Source organism: Cervus canadensis, chromosome 11, assembly GCF_019320065.1.
Source record: "Cervus canadensis isolate Bull #8, Minnesota chromosome 11, ASM1932006v1, whole genome shotgun sequence".
NCBI classification, from domain to species: domain Eukaryota; kingdom Metazoa; phylum Chordata; class Mammalia; order Artiodactyla; family Cervidae; genus Cervus; species Cervus canadensis.
This window is the reverse complement of record NC_057396.1, coordinates 58,759,955-58,778,947: the sequence shown is the minus strand read 5'-3', so window position 1 is coordinate 58,778,947 and position 18,993 is coordinate 58,759,955. Positions and strand designations below refer to the sequence as shown.

Genomic DNA, 18,993 nt, shown 5'->3' with positions numbered 1-18,993 from the left:
TTCAGCTTCTCTAAGCCATGAAAATTTGAGGGGGGTGGTGGTGGTGGTAGTGGTGTTCAGAGACATTTCCCTCAGAATGCAAGAAACCTACTGAAGCACTTGGGTTACCATGGACACCAGAACAAAGCACCAGATCCCACTGCGGCAGCATTATGCACAGTCACTATCCCCTCCAGCAGCCACTGGCCCTGCCCTCTTCTTCATGAGCCAGAATCTTGGGTAGGAATGGACCTCTAGCATTAAAAATTTCATTCAGAGACCCAGAATAGTCAAAACAATTAATTTTTTCAAAAAGCCAGAGAACTCACACTTCTTGATTTCAAAACTCACCACAAAGCTATAATAATCAAGTCTGGGATGCTGGCACAAGGATAGAATTATAGATCAATGGAATAGACTTAAGAGTCCAGAAATAAACCCTTACATTTATGATCAATTGAGTTTTTACAAGGGTTCCAAGACCATGGAGGGAAGAGAATGTCATTTCAACAAACAGTCCTGGGACAGCTGGGGATATTCACATGTAAAAGAATGAAGTTGGACCCCCATCTAATTTCATATACAAAAATTAATTCAAGATACATCATCAGGGACTTCCCTGATGGTCCAGTGGCTAAGATCTCACACTCCCAATGCAGGAGGCCCTGGTTCAATCCCTGGTGAAGGAACTATTAATAGATCCCAAATGCCACAACTAAGAGTTTGCATGCCACAACTAAAGAGCCACAAAGAAGATCACAGATCATTTGTTTTACAGCTAAGACCTGACAGAGCCAAATAAAATAAACAAATATTTTTAAAGTACATAATCAATCTAAATGTAAGAGCATCTACTATAAAACTCTTAGAAGAAAATATAGGACTAAAACTTCCTGACCTTGGATTAGGCAATTGTTTGTTAGATATAACACCAAAAGCACAAGCCACAGAAGAAAACACCAGGTAAACTGAACTTCATCAAAATCAGGAACATTTATGCTTCAGAGAATATCATCAAGGAAGTAAAAAAAAACCCACAGAATAGAAGAAAATGTTCGCAAATTTTATATCTGATGATATGTAATATAGATCCAGAATACATAAAGAACCTTTACAATGCAACAATAAAAAGACAAATCAATTTTAAAATGAAGGAAGGAAATAATAAGGAGGTACCTCATATATCTATTAGAACGGCAAAAATCCAAAACATTGACAACATCAAATGCTAGTGTAGATATGGAACAATAGGAACTCTCACATTGCTGGTGGGAATGCAAAATGGTGCAGCCACTTTGGAAGATCAAATATGAAAAGGCTATATACTGTACAATTATAACTACATGACATTCCAGAAGAGGCAAAAACTATGGGGACAGTAAAAAGATGAGTGATTGCCAGGAGTTGGTGGCAGGGGGGAGTAGGGAGGGCAAGAGGGATGAATAGGTGAAGCACAAAGGGCTTTTAGGACAGTGACATCATTCTGTATGATAAACACTGTAATGATTAATACATGTTACTATATATCTGTCAAAACCCACAGAATGTACAACACCAAGAGTGAACCCTAACGTAAACTACAGACTCTGGGTGATAACGATGTGTTAATGTAGGCTCAACAACCACTCTGGTGCAGGATCCTGATAGTTGGGGAAGCTATGCATGTACAGGGGTGGGGGGTAGATAAGAACTCTCCTACTTTCCACTTAATTTTGCTGTGAACTTAACACCTGTCAAAAAAAATCTATTTAAAAGAAATGCCAGTGGGCATTGGATTTGAATTGTCCTTTTCCAATGATGACATACAAATGGTCAATAAGCACATGAAAAGACACTCTACATGATCAACCACTAGGGGAATGCAGATCAAAACCACAAGAAGATACCTATTCACATCCACTTGGATGGCTAAAATCAAAAAGACTGACAGTAGCAAGTGCTGATGAGGATGTGGAGACATTGGGACCTCATACACTACTGGTGGGATTGTGAAAAAAAAAAAAATGGTGTTTTTGGAAACTTTAGGAAAATAGGTTGGCAGTTCTTCAAATGAATAAACAGAGTTACCATACGACCCAGCATTTCCACTTGTAGAGAGAACTGGAAACAAATCTCCACACAGAAATTTGCACATGGGGACTTCTACTGGTATCCAGTGGTTGATAACCCACCCTGCAATGCAGAGGACGTGTTCAATCCCTGGTCAGGGAACTAAGATGCCACATGCCATGGGGCAACTAAGCCCATGCAGCACAACTACTGAGCTCAAGCACCACAACTGGAAAGTCCGTGTGCCACGACGGAATATCCCGCGTGACATAATGAAGATCCCATGCGATCCTGTGTGCCACAGCTAAGACCCAACAGAGCCAAGTAAGTAAACAAATTTTTTTTAAAACTTGCACATGAATATTCATAGCGGCATTAATCACAATTGCCAAAAAGTGAAAACGACCCAATTCATCATTCGATGAATGGATAAACAACATTATATACACATATAGAATATTAATCAGCAATGAAAAAGCAACGAAGTTCTGATACTTGCTGAAACACAGATAAACCTTGAAAATGTCATGCTAAGTAAAAGAAGTCACACATAAGAGGCCACACAGTGTATGATTCCATTCACATGAAAGGTCCAGAAGAGGCAAATCCACAGAAACAGAAAGCAATGGCTGCCAAGTTCTGGGAGGAAGGGGGAATATGAGTGACTGCTAATGAGGACCGAGCTTATTCGGGGGTGATGAAAACTTTGTAAAATGAGTGTTGATGGTTGAACAACTCTGTGAATACATAAAAACCACTGAATCGTACACCACAAATGGGAGAATGTTATGACATGCAAATTATATCTCAATAAAGCTCTTATTTAAGAAACAAAAACAAACCAAGAACTCCACTGGAGGCCCACGTCTGCCCAGAGCCAACCCATCCCAGAGAACATCACTGCTCCCTCTTTCAACACTTGCTTCTTCTACCTTCCGGGGGACATTTAAACAACTATTAATATTTGTTGACATTCTTACAACATCTGAAAAAGAAAATAAGCTCAGCATCTTCATCCCACCCAGGATCAGGGAGCAATAAAGTATACTCACGGAAATTACGATGGCACAGAAATCAGCATTAAGATCATGTAATGCCATATTTTAGCAGAGAAGAGTTCATTACAGTACATATATTTAAAGCAGTGCTGAGAATGCTAATCAACATTCAGAAAATTTAATCTTCTCACTGCATACATGATGCTTTCTCCCAAGTTTTATTCACCCATCTCACTCACCAGCACATAAAAGAGGAACGAAAGAAAGGATAGAGAAGGAGAACAAGCTCTCTGGCAACAAGCATCACTCCAGATAACATGACGGTGACAGACCTGAGCCCACAGGCAAGTCCCAGGTCTGGAATGACCGAGGTGGCTGCCTCTGCAACACTCTTGGCCAGGACTGGGGAAGTCCCCATAACTATATGCATGAGCGTTGCTCAGTCGCTCAGTCATGTCTGACTTTTTGCGACCCCATGGACTGCAGACCACCAGGTTCCTCTGTCCATGGCATTCTCCTACCAAGAATACTGGAGTGGGTTGCCTTTTCCTCCTCCAGGGGAACCTCCCGACCCAGGTCTTGAACCCGCATCTCCTGTGTCTCCTACCTTGCAGGCAGATGCTTTACTGTTGAGCCACTGGGGAAGCCCCCCATAACTACAGTGAACTGAAACGAATTTCTTTTTGATAATTTTTTCAAAATGTGTGACGCTCTTAGAGATCATTGGAGCTAGTCTGGAGTATCAATAGCTACATGAAAATCTTGGTGCTCTGGAAACTCCTGACAAGAGGAAAATATGAAAATGTATACTCCTGTGAAACTTCCCCCTAACGTGCTAAAATCAGCAGTTCTCTTTGAAGAGCCAAGTGTAATACTTGCCAATCGATCTGTTTTAGGATCCAAATGGCTCCGCTCAAACTGCCATAGCCCCACTGGAAGAAAAAAGCTTTGGCACTTACAAATGATCAAAAACTCCCTGCTATTTATAATGATGGAGAAATGTCACTGAGAATTAAATGTTTTGTCAGTGGAAAAACGTGGCTGTCTGGAGAAGGCTGTAGATACATCCAGGGAATTAATCACAAGGGGCTGTGAGCACTCAGTGCCCTACTAGTCCAAGGGAGTGCAAAAGACAGCTTTTTTGTTTTGGATTTTTCTTTTTCTTGTGGTACTGCAGAATTTTTCACCTTCTCTTTCACCTGAACTCTGGAATGGGATGACGCAAGCAAGTCAGACCCCAGGTGTAACACCTTGCTCGCCGCAGAGCGTCATCGTGGTTTTTTCTCTGTACTCTCCAAATAAAGCTGGCATCTCTCAACTTACAGTACAGTTTCATTAAAGTTGATCCAGAAACAAACCAACCAACCAAATGGAATCTACTATGCTGCCCAGACACAGAAAGCAATAAAGAAATGCACAGGCGGGAAGGGTAAATTTGGAATTTGGAATTAACAGATATACACTACTGTTTATAAAATAAACAACAAGTGCCTATTGCATAGCACAGGGGACTATATTCAATATCTCATAGTAGTGTATAATGGAAAAGAATCAAGAGCGCCAAGGGCAGGAAAATGTCAATGTCCCAGCCCAATCAATCAGGCATAGAGAGAATCCTCCCATCCTCCCTCTATGTGTTCCCTTCAGGCTCTCAGCAGATGCAAGATGCACCTCTCTCACCCCACACTGGGGCAGCTTCACCCACTTCACCAACCCAACGTTAACCACTTTTAGAAGCATCCTCATAGACCCAGATCTGAGCATCCCCTGACTCAGTCAAATCTGACACATAATATTAACTACGAGCCAACGAAAAAATAAAAGAAAAAGGCTAAGCATTTTTCAGTACATACTGGTATAAAAGAAAACAGACCTTCTGCTTTCTTCATACTGGCATACAAATTTATGATCCACTCACTCAACAATGTTTACCAAGCTCCTACCATGTGCCCTGCTGCCGTCTACGGGGTTGCAAAGAGTCGGACAAGACAGGGCGACTGAGCAACAACACTAGGTGCCCATCAGGGTGCCAGCTGCTGACGACTCAGCAGAGAACAAGTTCAAGCTCCTGGCACTCACAGGCCAATAGCGGGGACAGATGCATTGACAGGAGGTGGTAAAACCATGTGCTAAATGCTCTAAATGGGTCCTGCGTGCAGGGATGGGAACACACTCAGGGACCCCTGACCTAGGTTCTGGGGTCAGGGAATGCTTCCCACAGGAGGTGATGGTGAAGGAAGACAAGAAGGTCAAAAGGGGTTGAGGGTGGCAGGTAGGGGAGGGATGTTCCAGGCAAGGAGAACACCTGGGGCAAAAGGCTAGAGTTCAGGGATGTATAGCATGTTCTGAGATTTCTTAGATCTTCAAGAAGTTCAGTAGAGCTGGATCAAAGATGGGGGTGAAGGAAGAGGCAAGAAAAGAAACCTGGACTGTATCCTAAGAGCATCACGGAAATCCCAGGCAGCCAAATCAAGGTGGAGGGAGACAAAAAGATCAAGAAGGGGCCAGTAACATGTGCTAAGAAGCCTGGACTTTATTTACCCTGGGGCCATCAAGAGCCATTGAGGGTTTTAAAAAGGAAAATGATATAAGCAGGTATGCATCTGGAAAATCACTCTGTCCACAGTGAGAATGAATTTAAAAAGACATGGCAGGGATGGGGAGATGGGAATGCTAATTTCTCTGACCAGAAACATGTTAATGTTATTTAGGAGAGAAAAGCGCGGGGGTCCTCAACTAGCCTTTATACACAGAGACACACAGATACATGCACACATACATACACAGGGACTCTGGAGTCAAGCAAGTCTACCATGTGTCACTGTTGGCTTGTCTGTGTTCTCCATTGGGATGTTAGAGGGGAGACGAAGTCTTAATCATCTCTGTTTAATCTTCAGAGCCCAGCACAGTGCCTGACACAGAGCAGGCAATTAATAAACGTTTGCTCATTGAATGAATGACTGAGTGCCTGAATGAGCAGGTGAAAGTATGAATGGACAAACAAATGACAACAGGACAGGGACTTCGGAAAGTATCCACGGAAAGATCACAGGCTTTGGAACATGGCAGGATCCAATTTAAACAAGAGATCCATCACATCCTGGCTGTGTGAGCTTGTGCAAGTTTATCCACTCTGAGACTGTTTCCTCATTGTAAAAACAAAGATAATAATATCTGCCCACAATATTATCATCAGGATCAAGTGAGACTGTGTGTGTAAGCTGCCAAGTGGAGGTCTGGCACAGTGTAAAGTGAAAATCACTCATTCATGTCCGACTCTTTGCAACCCCACGGACTATACAGGTCATGGAATTCTCAAGGCCAGAATGCTGGAGTGGGTAGCCTTTCCCTTCTCCAAGCGATCTTTCCAACCCAGGGACTGAACCCAGGTCTTCCATATTACAGGCAGATTCTTTACCAGCTGAGCCACAAGGGAAGCCCAAGAATACTTGGAGTGGAGAAGAATCCTTTCTCCAGTGGATCTTCCCAACCCAGGAATCAAACCGGGCTCTCCTGCATTGCAAGCGGATTCTTTACCAACTGAGCTATCAGGAAAGCCCTGGCACAGTATAGGCACCAAAGAAATACAACTCTGCCCCCTTTCGATTTTGCTTGGCCCCCTCCCACCTGGCACGAGCACAGTGTTTCAGAGATACAGTATAAGGAGAGAACAAAGGAGTGAAGATTCCGGACCTGTACCTGATGCCAAGTGGAAAACAATTTCTAAAAATTCCTTGTCTGTCATGGGAAAAACGGACCAATCCTCACTCCAGTAGCTACTGAGCCACTATAGAGCAGGAGATTAAAGTTATTAGAGAATAAAGAAGTTAAAGCATGTAGGAAAGGCATTACACAGAGTGACACAGTTACATAAAGCAATCTCTCCTAGTCATGTTCCACCAACTAGACAGAGATTCAGACTGACTGTGACCAGTAACTATCAAACAGAAAAATAACCATTGATTTTGACCAACCCACTTTTCCAAGGGTGTTCTTGGGATTAGCCTGACAACAGACGGTTAATATTTATTTTCCTTTGATGTAAGAATATGTGTGTATGGACTTGGCTGTTCTCTTTATTTGGGGTGGTTTCAATTGGTGGTAGTTATGCATCTTACAACACTGTCTTACTTTTTTTTGCAATTCATTTACACTGATTTTCAAAAGGGACTAATAAAGTAAAATGAATAAAATGGAAATAAAAGGAAGAGAACAGTTAAGAGGAGGAAAGCAGATGAGCTAACAATGATTGTGGTTCCTGGGATTGAGCATGTAAAAAGGTCACAACATTCATGACATTCATGTGCTAAATGATGTGTATGTGTCACCTTATGTCCTTCTTATAATAACCACATGGTTGAGAGAGATACCACATTTCACTGAATATAAGTTATCATTAAGAAAGGAAAAACTGCCAATTAAACTAAGAATTCAGAGATGTTAAAATACCAAAAAAAAAAAAAAAAAAAGCATGGCTGATAACCAAGGAAACACGGCATTACTACTGCCGTTTTATAAGTAAGAAAACTGAAAAACAGGAAACTTAAGAAACTTTCCCAAGGTTGCTGGTCAGTAAGTAGAAGAAGAATCAGGTTTTTAACCCAGGAAGTCTGACACCGAAGAGTTCAGGCCCCTCATCACTGAATACACTGTCTCCCTACTTCTGAGCTTCCTGGCAGGCATGGTAAAAGCAGACATAGGTTGAATCACATAATCCTTATTATTTGGGAAGAAACACAATAGCTTCTCAGGGAAGTCAAAGCTTTTTCCAGTGAAAAACTCACAGAAAAATTTCTTAGAGATATTACATAAGGGGTATGTGTAGATAGTTTTGTTACAACTTTCAAAAACAGTTAGAAGGCTAATATAAAAACACAACTTAATGAAAACAATTATCCATGGACATGATCATGGAGTCCAAGAAAGTCACCTTCTTATAGTCTAATACACCTCACAGACGGAACCAAATGTATCCAGAGAAGGAGATAATATGCTCAAGTTATCCTCCCCAAATATAACATCATTGTTCGCCATTCAGTTTTTACTGACAGCTGGTTTATTAGATGGCACAGAATATTCTACAGCAAAAACCTGAGGGAAGAATTATGCTGACTGGTAAATTCTGTCCATGTGGTAGTCCATTTATGAATTAAGAGCTGACTAGCCACTAAATGATTCAGACACTCTGGGATTCAGCAAATACTGTCCTCTCCAGAAAGTCTTTACAGCCTTGGCTTCCGCGTGGCAGAGTCTGAGCCATTGTGAGCGTTCTCTTTCTTCAGCATCTTGTCCTGAAGTAGCACGTAGAACTGAGTTGACTTCCTGGATCCTAAACCATCTCTAATACTCCCTAGCTGGGTACTCCTGCACAAGTTAAGGTATCTTGACGCCTCAATTTCCCCATTTGCAAATGATGAAGCTCACAGTGATATCTTCCTCCCAGGGCTGTTGTAAAAACATTTCATACAAAAGATTTCATATGTATGGCACATGATGAATATTCTAGAAATGGCTGGCAAGTTTTATTATTTGGATGGTTGTGGTTTTTTAACAGATAATTTATTTAGCAAGAGTAACCTTAGGACCCTTTGGGAGAAGAGGTTGCACAGGTGTGAACTATTTTGCTATTCAGGCATGAGGTAGAATGAGATGCCTGGGGATGAACAGCAATCACGAGGCAAAGCCAATACCTACAAGATGCATTTCAGTGATCCTAAATGCCTTCGGGTTGAGGATGGCAGCCTGGCATAAGGGAAGAACCAAAGTTTAGATTCAGGCATTTGCTCAAATCCCAGCTTAACACTCACCTGCTATGTGGCCTCAGGCAGGTTGGTTAACCTCTTTGTACTCCAATTATAAAATGCAGATAATACCACATACCATGCAGTGTTGCTAAAACAACCAGAAATAATATGTGTAAAATGCCTGGCACATTATAAACAAAAGATAGCTCAGCTGGTAAAGAATTTGCCTGCAATGCAGGAGACCCCAGTTCATTCTGGGTCAGGAAGATCCCCTGGAGAAGGGACAGGCTACCTACTCCAGTATTCTTGGGCTTCCCTTGTGGCTCAGCTGGTAAAGAATCTGCCTGCAACACGGGAGACCTGGGTTTGATCCCTGGATTGGGAAGATTCCCTGGTGAAGGAAAAGGCTACCCACTCCAGTATTCTGGCCTGGAGAATTCCAAGGACTATAGAGTTGGACTATAAGAGTTGGACACCAAAAAAAAAAAAAGGAGTTGGACACGACTGAGCAACTTTCACTTTCACTGTAGCAGCCTACTGAATTTTACTTAAGTATCAATTTTCTTCTTTATTGAAAGAGTGTTTATAAGAATGCTTTGTTTTTCTTTCCTACCAAGCAAAAGACATCCATTTCGTGTGAAAATATGATATAGGACTGATTATTCTTTAGAGATAGGGAATTATGTGTGTGTGTATGAAAAAATCAAATTCCCAACTCCAATTTTAATGCTCTTCTTTTTTCAACCTGTTTTTATTTTTATTTTTTATTTTTTTTTTAGATAGAATAATATTTTAATTATAACTATGTCAGTTTGCATCCCCAAATGAGCATTTCCTAACATACGTACTATACCATTGTCACACCTGACAAAGTCATAATTTATTTCTACCATCTTAGTCCCAGTTCATGCTTGATTTCAGATTTCTGAAATCCCCCATTTTCCCATTTTTTATTTTATTTTTTTTTCAATTATTTTTATTAGTTGGAGGCTAATTACTTCACAACATTGCAGTGGGTTTTGTCATACATTGACATGAATCAGCCATGGAGTTACATGTGTTCCCCATCCCGATCCCCCCTCCCACCTCCCTCTCCACCCGATTCCTCTGGGTCTTCCCGGTGCACCAGGCCCGAGCACTTGTCTCATGCATCCCACCTGGGCTGGTGATCTGTTTCACCATAGATAGTATACATGCTGTTCTTTCGAAACATCCCACCCTCACCTTCTCCCACAGAGTCCAAAAGTCTGTTCTGTACATCTGTGTCTCTTTTTCTGTTTTGCATATAGGGTTATCATTACCATCTTTCTAAATTCCATATATATGTGTTAGTATGCTGTAATGATCTTTATCTTTCTGATAAAGATCAGATCACTCTGTATAAAGATCTTTCACTCTGTATAATGGGCTCCAGTTTCAACCATCTCATTAGAACTGATTCAAATGAATTCTTTTTAATGGCTGAGTAATATTCCATGGTGTATATGTACCACAGCTTTCTTATCCATTCATCTGCTGATGGGCATCTAGGTTGCTTCCACGTCCTGGCTATTATAAACAGTGCTGCGATGAACATTGGGGTGCACATGTCTCAGCTCTGGTTTCCTTGGTGTGTATGCCCAGGAGTGGTATTGCTGGATCATATGGCTCAACCTGTTTTTAAATACCCCAGCAAAGCAACTTCACCGTAAAAAGTGTTTAAATAGAGACTAAATAAAAGAAAGAATATTAGCCTCTTCTAATTCCACTGTGTAGAGATAACTACACATGGGGTTTTATTGTTTACCCTTCCAGAAAGTTTTTCTCTGCATATAAACATATACACGCAAATCCATTTTTAATAATCCTATACAGTAAAGATCAAGAATCCCATTTCCCTCAGGACCATCCCTGCCTGCGCTAAACGTTGCAAGGAACAAAATGTAAATGGCTTAAATAGTATTTTTGTTTATTTCAGAGGAGCATGTAGGTAAGGGAATTGTTTTTAATTAAACATGCTATCCCAAGACCTACAACCTCCCTAATATGTATAAATCTCCCTGTGCCCAACAATATGTAACCAATTACCAGGCAAACAAATGCCCACACATTCACAATAGATGCTGAATTCACATATCGTCAACATTCAGGTACTCAAGTCAGCCGAACACGTGACTATGTCAGCACTCCAGTAGGACTCCATGCTTTTAAGCCAACAGATGGCTCCCCTACACCAAGTACCCCTTACCTCCCACTTCAGATACAGACACACACCCATGTGACTCCAGGAAATGGGATTTTGTTTCCATTCCACATCCCCCATCCTCACAATGCCACTCAGCTGACTTGGGCTGCCCTGTGTGTAGTGATCGGCTCAAGCATTTCAAAACCAGAAACACGCAGGCTTGCCCACCTTCCCCATCCCCATCCCATCTCAATCCCTGGGCTCCCACGCCTTCCCATCAAGAGGTATTACTGAAAAGCCATTTTTCTAATTCCACTTTAGGGGAGCCTAGGTCCCTCTGTGAGGCCTGCGAGCACTTAGGATTAATTGTTATTTGCTATGTCTAAGCAATACAGGTAACCCTTTCCAAGGTAGCCACGGTCAGTGAGTGCTCATACGTTTTAATCACTTTCTTTGAAGGGATTTTCTCTCACAAAGAGCACGAGTGTGATGAGGAGCATAAAATATGTAGTGGGTTGCTAAGAGAGAGAAGACAGAAAGATAAAAGGAGCAGGTGAGATGAAGGCTATTTCTACAAGGAGAACAAGGGAAAAGACTGACCAATGGATCTGACAGAGGCCATGAATCAGAATCCGTTTTCCATATCCTCTGGGACACTGGTTTTTCAACTCCTCATCCCTTTTATAGTGACAAATAAAAAGTAATATGTTATGCTGCTAAAAGGACACTGTCGCACAAAGCGAACCCTCCTGGGCTGAGCGTCATGAGACAGGACTTATGTGGGACAGAGCATAGCCAAGTGGCCAAAGGCAAAGTGACATGAAATGGCAGATCTGTCAGGGAACGGCTCCAAATGTACATGATCATTTCCAAAGGAGGTGACATAAACCACCCTTCGGAAAGCCCTGCCGTGCCCACCTCCTCTCCCCAAAACACACACACACACGCACAGATGCCGAGGGAGGAAGCAGACCTCTGATGGGGTGGAGTCAGAGCACAGTCCAAATGAAGACAGATGTGGATTCCCACCGCACGCCTCCGGCCAACAAGGTTAGTAATAGCTGTGTCTGAGCTAAATGCATGAAGCCCAGCGTCCTTTCACATTATTATCAATTCAGGCTGCTGTAAAGTTGAAATAAACTCTCCACTAGCACCCAAACGCCCAAATTTATAAATGCAGCCCATTAAAAAAAAAGCCTATCTCTTAGCAGCTGGCAACTGCAATCAAAACTGGGGAATTTGGGGTTATAAAAAGCAATGTTAGCAATAAACATGTTGTTTAAAAGCTTGAAACTCCTCATCCTGCCACTCCCACCATCCTAGCTGTCACTTTCAGATGCCTCCACTTCTCAAATTCCAAGTTTTGTGCTCTCAAGTTTAACCCTATTAATTCTTTGCTTTCCTAAATCTATTGGGTTGACCAAAAAGTTCACTCATCTTTTTTTTTTTTTCCTGTAACATCATCCGGAAAAACTGGAATGAACATTTTGACCAACCCAATACACAGAGCTCCCCGTGGGGGACAAAAGCCCAGCCCAGTGGGTACCCTGAGCTCTCAGCCCAACCACACCAGCACAGTGACTCCTGTCACTTGATCAGCACCATCACTGTGATATGTGTTTATCATCATGTGTGATAAACACACCGGGGTAGGGGCCACCTGCCCTTTTTCTTCTTAGATCACCCTTTTTTCTTAGATCACCATTTTTCAGATGTCTGTGTTCTGAATACTACACGTCCTGCAAACAGAGTCAACCATCAAACTGCCAGTGATTATTCCCAGGTCCTGCTCTGGTCCGGGCAGCATCTGGAAGCATCCACAGCAAGCCCACTTTGACACAGCTGCTCTCAGACACCCTCGCCTCCCTACCTGCAGCCCAGTACTCCCTCACCAAACTGAGCCTTCCTATAATTGCAGGTTTCACCCAAAATTCATCTGATTCTTGGATCTCTTCCTAATTAGGATTCTTTCCTAATTAATCTAGAACTATCTTCTATTCCCTAGGACCTGACGCCATCCAACCGCCCTAATTAATGCGCTTGCCTTCACTCCCACTCCTAACATTTGCAGAGCCTGGAACAGGAATACAAACCGAGGCCTGCAGGCCATAAATGTAAATATTTAAAAGTTATAAATCAAGCTGATGAGTTATTAAATGAAGTATATTCTATCCAATCTTGTTACTGATTCCTTCGTCATGATCTCAAGGTCAACTTCAAATACAAAATTCTCACTCTAGTCTTTGGCCCTTGGTCCCCAGCCAGCCCACCTTCTTTTCTCACTCCCAGCTCCATCCCACAGTACAAAGGGACCTGGTGCTAACAGAAATGCTGGGCTGTGCATATAAATGCTTCTATCTCCGCCTCATTTCTTTGTCATCTCTTAGGCTTATGAGTGCACACACTGGGGTTATCGACTGCCCTTGGGAGGGCGGGAATGAGGCCCACATAGGCCATGGAGGCAGATGTGGACAGGGAACTCCAGGGTTTGGGTATATACAGCATGATGCAGATTCTAGATTCTAAAAGGGAGGGCATGGCTCCTTGACCCCACATAGGCCCTGCCCCATGGAGACCTGCAGACTGTGGAGGGCCAGAATAGGCCCAGGCCTAAGGATGGTACCACTCATCTCTGCAGTCATATACTATTCCTCTTTCAAAACCTAGCTCAAAAGAGATCACCACCTCCAGGAAGTCATCCTTGATTATCTGCCTCTTCCCCACACACAAATCCAATAGGTTCTGTAAGTGCTTATTAATGAAGGCTGTAGAAGAACCTAGATGAGCGTGGAATACCTATGATATAGACTGAACTTATGTTTATCTGTCTTCCCTTGTGGCTCAGCTGGTAAAGAATCCACCTGCAATGTGGGAAACCTGGGTTCAGTCCCTGGGTTGGGAAGAGCCCGCAGAGAAGGGAATGGCTACCCACTCCAGTATTCTGGCCTCAAGAATTCACAGACTGTATAGTCCATGGGGTCACAAAGAGTCAGACATGACTGAGCGATTTTCACTTCACTTCCCCCAACAAAGACATAGAACCTTGTCAACGGTCACATTAAACTGAAATGTTCTAGATTCCTGGGTTCATTACCAAGTATGTGTCAATCAGGGCTCACAGCTAAAATGTCCAATGAACTAGGCCTCCTCCTGGCTGAGAGGTCCAGGTGCTTTTATAACAGGATGTTAAAGGCCACTTATCCTGAGGTCTCAGGTTGTTGAGGCTCACAGGTAAAACCATTTAAGAGATGTTAAGAACTCTCATATCTTGGATAACACTGGCAGGACTGGCCAAGAGACTGAGTTGCCAGTTCTGCCCACTTGAGCCCACTACCCACCTCTAGGCTCTTTAAGGGAGAAGGAAGAATTCATTTGGCGGGGGGCAAAGATATTTTCTATGGCAAGAGTTATCAGTGTGCTGCGTATTTCAACACACCCCAAGCCCTCCCCTGGAGAGGGGACTGAAGTTCTGTTCTCATTTGGAAAAATGAGAAAGTTCAGCAATGGCGGAGCCCAGAGAATCCTCAAAAGTACCTCACAATGAGCCAACAATTGTACTTCTGAAAACTCAGATGGTTCTGTATCAAGACACAGCACCAGGTAAGACTGTTCCTCATTCTTGATCCTTGACTCTCTCCCTGCCCTCTACCAACCCTCTTACTACAGCTGCTAAGGGAAGGATAAGGGGGAGCAGGAAGTAGACATGAAACCAATTATACATCCCTCTTCCCCCAAAAGGGAAGACCAAGGAAGGCCTGAGCTGGAGGTGGGGAGAAGTTTTAAACTGGGTAAGTGTTTTTGCTTCTTTTTAATTAATTAACTTTAATTGGAGGCTAATTACTTTACAATATTGTGGTGGTTTTTGCCATACACTGACATGAATCAGCCATGGGTGTACATGTGTCCCCCATCCTGAACCCCGCCCCTCCCACCTCCCTTCCCATCCCATCACTCAGGGTTGTCCCAGTACACTGGCTTTGAGTGCCCTGTTTCATGCATCGAACTTGGACTGGTCATCTATTTCACATATGGTAATATACATGTTTCAATGCTATTCTCTCAAATCATCCCACCCTCGCCTTCTCCCACAGAGTCCAAAAGTCTGTTCTTTACATTTGTGTCTCTTTTGTTCTCTTGCATATAGGGTCATCGTTGCAATCTTTCTAAACCCCATATATATGCATTAATATACTGTGTTGGTGTTTTTCTTTCTGACTTACTTCACTCTGTATAATAGGCTCCAGTTTATCCACCTTGTTAAAATTGACTCAAATATGTTCTTTTTAATAGCTGAATAATATTCCATTGTGTATATGTACCACAGCTTTATTATCCATTCGTCTGCTGATGGACATCTAGGTTGCTTCCATGTCCTAGATTGTAAACAGTGCTGCAATGAACATTGGGGTACTCGTGTCTCTTTCAATTCTGGTTTCCTCGGTGTGTATGCCCAGCAGTGGGATTGCTGGGTCATATGGCAGTTCTATCTCCAGTTTTTTAAGGAATCTCCACACTGTTCTCCATAGTGGCTGTACAAGTTTGCATTCCCACCAACAGTGTAAGAGGGTTCCCTTTTCCCCGCACCCTCTCCAGCATTTATTGTTTGTAGACTTTTTGGTGGCAGACATTCTGACTGTCATGAGATGGGACCTCACTGTGGCTTTGATCTGCATTTCTCTGATAATGAGTGATGTTGAGCATCTTTTCATGTGTTCATTAGCCATCTGTATGTCTTCTTTGGAGAAATGTCTGTTTAGTTCTTTGACTCATTTTTTGATTGGGTCATTTATTTTTCTGGTATTGAGCTTCATGAGCTGCTTATATACTTTTGAGATTAATTCATAGGACTTTAAAAATTTTTTAATTGGATTTTGATATTACATTGGGTGGACACTTTTTTTTAACTTTTTATTTTACATTGGGGTATAGATGATTAACAAGATTGCGATGTGATAGTTTCAGGTGAAGAGTTAAGGGACTCAGCTATACATATATGTGTACCCACTGTCCTCCCAAACTCCCTTCCCATCCAGGCTATGGGTGGACATTTTTAATGCATGGGAAAGGTGACTACTGGCTTATCATCTGAGAGTGTCTGGAAAGTTAAGGGATACAAGAAAGAGCAAAGTTGTCTCATGCCCCACCAAGTTCAGAACATTCAATAAACCAGTACGTTTTCATTAACTCACATGTATAAAATACCAAAGTTGCTAAAGGCCTGCATGGACATTACAACATTATCATGACCCCATGTCCAACACAGCATCGGCTGCCCTTGGGGAAGAAATAAATTAGGTCATCAATTTGAGTTTTATAAGATGGAGAATGTCATTTTGTTCCCTGCTCAAATTACAAGTTACGTATTAAACTGATTTTAGTTTCTCCTCTTTTTGTTTTAAAGGCACATATATCATGGCGACTATTAGCCAGCTAAAGAGGAACCCCTTTGACCTGTAATTGAATACCTTTATCTTTCCCATAATTTACTGGTCTTCCACTTTTCCTAAGAGATGTATTCTTTATCTTGACCATCACTCACAGACTGGACCACTAGTGAGCTGGTGAACATTTCCTTCTCAGGTGATTTAAACCATGATAGTGTTGTGGCTGAACACATTAGTGAAGAAGTAATTTTGCTCCCTAAAGTCTATTTGGAAGAACTGGCTGAGATTTTCTCCCTACTACTTCTAATATATATCTTGCAGACTAACTCTTTAACAATTAAGATAAATACACCAATTACTTAGCACGGAATTAACCAAGAGGCTTGTGACTCTGTGATTCTTCCAGAACCTTCTGTGCACTTAGAAAAAAGGACTTGCAGAAACATCATATTTTCAAAACACTTATCTAGCTGCCTCTAAACCTATGCAAAAGCATCATACCCATGAAATCATTTGATACAGGATTTTTCTGACTAATTCTAACAGAACCAAACCTAACTTGAATTCTGCAATGAAGTTTTAGTTGAAATACACAAACACCAAAGCCCAACGAGAAACTAATACTGAAAGGCGTCAATATGATTGCTTTCACCCTCATATGAAGCCTTGTTTCCTCCTGACATTCTGTGGCAGTGATGATTAAAAGAATCGTCTTTAGTGATAAAAATATTTTTATACCCATACTAATATGTTAGCTATTCGTCACAAGTGGCCAGTGAGCACCTGAAATGTGGCTGGTACAACTGAAGCACTGAATCCTTAATGTTATTTAAGTGTAAATAGTCAGATGTAACTGTGGCTACCCTTTTATTAGACAGGTTTTATTAGACAGCTCAGTTCTATAGCATTTATTTTTGTTGGCAGTCCAGTGAACTTCCTTGGAGTGAAGTCCTTGTGGCTGACCAAGCTTTCTGGAAAATTAAGCAGCAATCACTAAACCTTCACTTTGTCAAATGATTTTCCAACTTTTCTTTTTTAAAAGGAGCAATTCCTTTTTGTCTTATTTCTCCCTTCTCTTCAAAAAATATTTTTCTATTACAATGCCACTGCTTTAGACATTAGAAAAAATGTCTTTCTAAAATGATTTAAGAAAAAAAAATACTCTGTACCCACATACCTTCTTAAACAGCATCTCCTGAGCATAACTGAATCTTTCCTGCAGGCCTCAGGGTCATGGTTATGAACACAGGCTATCAGACTCAGAAGAAACACATCAATTACTATAATGCACCTTAATGCAATGAAGCTCTCAGGGTCACTGGGCTCAGTGGGGCTTCTGAAACCTACCCCAGTCAGAGATTTTTATAGCCTCTGTCACATGTTGCCTAGCTGTCAATGTCAAGCCCTATTACTGTCAGGGTGTCTGCCTGTATTTATTTATTGGCTACCTTGTTTCCAAAAGGTAGTTGCCTGTGTGATGGTAACCTCTTTTCCCATTTCAATTGTTGCCTGATTTGCTAACATTGCAAGGACGGTAGACCTGGAGTTAGAAATGTTTGTAAATTAAGCATAGTTAGGGTATAAACAAGGGTATGAAGAGTTCTCAGTAAACTTAAGTTTTAATGCCAGGACCCCTTGATGTCTAATTCGCAGCTCAGAGCCTCTTCTGCTTACTTCTTGATTCCAGGCAGAGAGTTTGCATAATAGCTACTACAGATAGGTCAGATCTTAGCTTTCTGCTGGAAGGAATCTTATTCTTGCCTTTGTTATTTAACTTTTTATTCAGTATTACTTGTTTCCCCAAATAGCACATAAACATTTTTGGTAAAGGGAATAGAGGGAGGAAAGAATGTGTTATTCTTCTTTGTATTCCTTACAATATTTTTCCTGGTACTATCCACCAAGAAAGGATCAACTGGATGTTGAATGAACTAATATTGTATTTTACTTTTGAGTTTATTTTCATAAAGCTTAAGCATAATAAAAACAGTTTTCAAAGTTAAACATAAAGCAGAAACTGCTGATGCTCAATAGTGATTAAATATTAATATTTCTAAGCTATTTTTATCTGATTGGCTCGAAATTTAAGTTGAAACTTACTCCACTTGGCCATATTCAATTATATTCCTGACTAAATCAGATGACTGTCACCTCTGACATTTCTTGTTTTTTGAGCTCAGAAAAGTGACCCAGAAAGATTCTAGAATTTCCTAGACAAAACAGAATTGAAATTCCAGAAATGAACCCAGTACTCTAGGAGTATCTCCCCAGTATCCCCAAATATGGGGAACAATCACATTCCTGATTCAAGATATCATATTTCTATTGAGGTGCCCTGAGTGACTCAGCTCTCTCAGCCAGCCATATCACATTGCTCAGTCACATTTGAACTTACCATGAACTAGAAGCTCCCCCTGCAAGAGTCTTACTTTAATCAGTAACTCTTAACCTCCATTCTCTACCCTTGCCAGTAATCCCAAAATCTGGAGGAAGATAAAACTAAAACCCTCTCCAGAAAAATTTAAGAGACACTCCCCAACCTCGCTCATCCTTGCAGATGTCTTTTCCAGAAATAATCTGACTCATTCCCCAAATCTCAAATTTTCACAACTCTGCAGTTCACTGACACTCTCGGTATCTTGTTTTCTTCATGTCTCCTGTGACATTTACAAGGA

At 41.6% G+C, this 18,993-nt stretch overlaps 1 protein-coding gene across 2 annotated transcripts in view; it reads right to left on the bottom strand.

The window, feature by feature from the left end:
• Positions 1-18,993, bottom strand: part of KIAA1549L (KIAA1549 like) — a 303,755-nt gene that overhangs the window by 197,668 nt on the left and 87,094 nt on the right. The gene's annotated exons all lie outside the window — the stretch shown is intronic.